This window comes from Nelumbo lutea, chromosome 4 (genome assembly GCF_056320005.1).
Source record: "Nelumbo lutea isolate HS-2025 chromosome 4, American lotus-T2T, whole genome shotgun sequence".
Lineage (NCBI taxonomy): Eukaryota > Viridiplantae > Streptophyta > Magnoliopsida > Proteales > Nelumbonaceae > Nelumbo > Nelumbo lutea.
The window spans coordinates 67,472,393-67,477,478 of record NC_142687.1 but is presented as its reverse complement, the minus strand read 5'-3'; the positions used below and the strand labels follow the sequence as shown (position 1 = coordinate 67,477,478).

Sequence of the window (5,086 nt, the reverse complement as noted above, 5' to 3'; positions counted from 1 at the left end):
AGCATATCTCTCCTTTGAGAGAAGCTATTTATCTATTTTCTCCATTTTTTGTATTTTTTCTTATTTTCTTTTGTTTTAAAAATATAAAACAATAATCATTGCTTATCTTGATTAGATTAATAAAGTTGCACACTATTAAAGAGAGACCTTTGGGTTTTCCAAGGCATCTTATTTTAATGCATGTTATTATTACATTTAAAAAATACATTTATGAGAGAGAGAGAGAATAGTAATAATATAAATATATTGAGGTTAAACAATAAAAAATTATTAATTTAAAAATCTAATAAACTTTCACTTAAAATAAATATTAACAAAACTTAGTAAATATTAAAAATGTGATTCAATTCCACTTAAAATCAAACTTAATAAACGCTAATAAAAATATTAATGGATAGTTTTAAACATTTAATAATATTATCAGGTAACTTATGAATTGAAACCTTTATTGTGCATAATGAACTCATTAAAAATAATAAAAACATAGGGTAAATTACAATGACCCCCCATACTATGGGGCCTATGACAAAGACCCCCTGTACTTCGTTTTGCGACAAAGACCCCTCTTGTACTATGACCATGAGACAAAGGCCCCCTTCCATTAGCTTTCCGTTAAAATCCATTGTTGCAATATTTTTTAATCTCCATATTACCCTTGTAACAATTGGGAGAAAAACACTGTTCATCTTCCTCAATCTCACGGTACTCGAACAAAACAATAGCAATGGTAATCCCTTCTACCTCAGATTCCTTTACATTTCTCTCTCTCTCCCCCCCAATTTCTTTTCTTCCCCTTCCCCTTTGTCTCCTCCCCTTTCTTCTTCCCACTTTCCTCCATTTTCCGTTCCTCTCGGCTATAGCCACCATAACTCGTTACATCGGCTAATGGTAACAAAGAGACAGGAAAATGCAATTTCTTCTGTAAGAGCCATCTTAACCTTATTATTCAACCATGATAAATCCAAGACCTCACCACTATTTCATGGAACTCATGCAGAGGTTTCCTAGATAACTAAAATATTCTTCGAGGTAAAATGATACAAACTGATTCTGACATTCTACCTATACTCCTAAGCTTAACCAATATTTCTTTACCAGGAAAAAGAGGAGCTAATTCAGATGAACTATTCACCGTATAGTATACATACGAAGGAACAATATCTACAATATCATCCTCATTTGTTCTCTTGATGGAATCAAATTACCATTTTGGGTTCGGGAATTGGAGATTACGAAGTTGAGAGATGGCATAGGAGTGGAAATCGAGAGCTGGGTTGTGGAGAATGAGGCCCGGTTTGATCGGTTGTCCTCCAAATCGAGCCACGAGTCTCTACTCGTTGATGGCCATGTTAGAGAGTGTATGTCCTTAGCTCCAATCAGAATGATATACATTATGATATTTAATGTAAATGAATAAAGTACATATTTGATTCATATTATCATGGTGTGTTTCTATGTAATACCCTTAAATTGGACACATATGAGACTCATGTTAGTTTAGAATCTTCACAGCCATTTGATAGATCTGGGGAGATTTATCCTGCCAAAGCTGACACTAATGTGCCACCAAGTTGGTTGGGGTGGCTTGTCTCAGCTGCCAGGGTGAAACCTGAGGTACATGCAGTGTGGGTTTTCTTGAAACCCTGAGCTAGACCAGAATTCCAGTATTGCCCTAGACCATGGAGATAAATGGGAAAAACTGGAATGTTACACCTGACCCCTAGACTCGATTATGATACTACACTAGGTATTGGATTGGATTGTCTTTGATATGCCAATCAGTGAGATCCTTAGAGGGGGTCAAAACTGGGGTATGTTGGGACAGTTCGAGAATTCATCTAAGTGGATGATCATAGTGACATGATCAGCCCCTTTGTCGGACAAAGTTAATGATTGGGGATGCACTCTCTCTAGTGGAAATCAAAACTACCGGGATCCATGTGAGTAGAGAGTACAACACTGTACCTTGCAGTCGAGGGAGAGGTCCTCTTTTGTCGGGCAGTATTTAATCATTATGGGCTGAGAGGTTAAGTGTAAGACCATTGAGGATAATACCTGATGGGCTAATCTTGCATCTGCCCACAGTCCTTGGGTTTTTTATATGGTGGCTTGACCCAAGGACCTTTTAGTATAAATGTTGGGCCCATTAAGAGCCCATGGTGATGGACTCAAGGGTTCATTGTCTCCTATAGTGAATTTGGCCAAGCCTTGTAACAGAGGCTGGGATGAACCCATGTGGCTGATGTATAGATCAATGTTTGGATCCCACGCCATACAAGGATATCCAATTGGGTAGCAATTTGGAGGGTAAGTGAGCAGATGGAATTAATGGGCCTGAAGCCCAATTCGAACTGGCTTAATAAGATTAATTAAAAGGGGCGGTTTTGGGATTTAGATCAGTAGATAGGATAAGGGATTGTCCTTATCCACTCAGAGAGTCCAGATCCAAATAAAGATTTGGATCAGGAAACTCCTAATTAGATTAGGAGGGCTGATCTTTATCTGTAGATAAAATAAGGGATTATCCTTATCTCTTAAAAAGAATCCAGATCCAAATACAAGATTTGGATTAGGAAACTCCTAATGGGATTAGGAGATGCTCTTTTTAAAGGCTATAAATAGAGGAACAGGGAGAACCTTCAACAAACAATTCTCATATCAATATACCATTGTTGGGTTTTCGAGAGGATTGACCCGTTAGTCTTGTAATTTTGTTCTATACAAACCTATAATCTTTGTCAGCCTAAGAGTAAGATCCAGAGTCCAAGAACAAATGGGTACTGGAGTTGTTTAGAAGCAAGAATCCATTGCCAGGAGGTTTGGAAGAGGACGAATGGGGATAAAGGAAGGGATGATGTGGGATGTTGTAATAAGAATGGTGTTGGTGATTGGTTTCAGCAGCAATTGATGAAGAGAGTGAAGGAAGGGAGTAAGAAGAGGAATTTGCAGAGGAGTTGTTGATAATGGTGGAGGGGTTTATGGGTATTGATGAGATTGTTGTAGAGGTGTTTGCCGTAATAACTTCCATAGGCTTTCTTGAACAATTTCTAGCCATGTGCATGTGTCTCTTGCAGTACTTTGAATCTGGGCATACTTTTTTCGAGCATCTCCATTTCTTTCCATCCGTTCTCCTGCATTTCCCTGGCTTGGGGTTTGCTTTCCTGCCAAAACTCATCTCAAAACAACCCCAACCAACTGCAAACAATAGATACCCAAATCCTATTTTTACCAAAAAATATATATAAATAAGAAAGATGCACTGAAAAATTGATTCAAGACAAGGGTAGTATGGGGATTAAAAAATATTGTAACGGGTGTATTTCAATGGAAAGCTAACGGAAGGGGGTCCTTTGTCTCACGGTCATAGTATAGGGGGGTCTTTGTCCCGAAACAAAGTACTAGGGGGGTCTTTGTCACAGACCCCATAGTACAGAGGGGTCTTTGTAATTTACCCTAAAAAATAATTTAAAATGAGAACCTATTTTATTAGCAGTATTTTATTATAAAAATTATTGAATAATAACGAAAAAATACCAACAATTAATTAAAAATAAGAAATTTAAACATACAAATATTAATTGACAATTTTAATAATATTATTAGATAGCTTTGTATTAATGCATTTTTAATTAATTAATAATTTTTATGAGTTGTGGCCTTTATTATACATAATGAACTCATTAAAAAATGACAATAATTAATGAGAATTTAAAATGTAGAACATGTCTTATTAACAATATTTTATTGCAAAATTACTCATATGAAAAAAATTACTAAATAATAATGAAAAATACCAACAATTAATTAAAAATCTGGAAAATCTGAAAACCTAAACATAGTTAAAATACTAAAAATATTGAACATTAACAATATTTTTTATTAATAAGGGTATTTACTAAAAAGAATTAAAAATTACAATTAATAGAATTTTATTATTAAAAATACCAAAAATTATTAAAAAATACCCAAGCTAGAAATTATTGAAAATTAGTTGTATTTTTATTAACTATGTTATTTATTTAATTTATTTTTACTGAAAGAAAATGCAAATTAATTTTGTAGTGACTAATATGAAAAATAAATGCTGAAAATAGTAAAAATTATTGAAAAATACTCATATGCAAAAATTAATGAATAATAATAAAAAAACATCAATAGTTAATTAAAAATCCAAAAATCTTGAAAAACCTAAAGCTTAGTTAAAGTACTAAAAGTAATTAAAAAAATTAAATTAATTGTATTTTTTTTGCAAAAATATTGAATAATAATGAAAAAATAATGCATTTTAATTATTAATAGTAATATAATTAATAATATTTATTTTTTAAACTTTAATTAACAGTAATTATAATTTAAGCTATAAATAGTAGAAAATTACATTTAATTACCAAAAAGTTATATTTAATTACCAAAAAATTACATTTAATTAGTTTTAGCCAAGAAATTAGAAATATTTGTAAAAATATGATAATTTCTAGAAATTACTATATTTTAAATAAATATAGTAATTTAATAATTACAATATTTTAATAATTACTAAAAAGCAAGAAATCATTTATAACTTAAGCCACTATTAGATCTATATATCTGCAGGCTCAAGCAACTATTTTCTTTTGAGTTAAGTCTAGTTGAGATATGCACCATGCCCACACATTATCAGGGATAATCAGATTCGAAGTCTAATTGGGTATCAAGCTTTTAGATATCCAATGATAGCTTTAGCAGATAGGGCCCAAGCTAAATAATCCCTAATAAGCTCAATTTGAAAATTATATGCATATATGGTAAATATTATTATATAATATTTAAATAATAAATTTTATATTAATATATAGAACTACTATATATTTTTTTATAATATACTATAATTAAATAAAAAATTTAATTTGTAAAAAATCTTAGTTTTATAATTAACACGACCTCTTTATCAACAAAAAATGTGCAAGTTTGAGCCTGAGCCTGGCCCGACCATCGGGCCTAGATCTTGAGCCCAAGCCCAACCCTTATATAAAGCCTGAAGCTCAAGCCCAAGCCCGAAACCCGATCTATACACAAAATGTCTTATTTTCAGTATACTTTTATAAAC

General features: G+C 32.3%; 1 pseudogene; it reads right to left on the bottom strand.

Annotated features, from left to right (window-relative positions):
- Window positions 1-2,716: 2,716 nt before the first annotated feature.
- LOC148860952 (uncharacterized) lies at window positions 2,717-3,365 on the bottom strand (annotated as a pseudogene).
- Window positions 3,366-5,086: the final 1,721 nt, after the last annotated feature.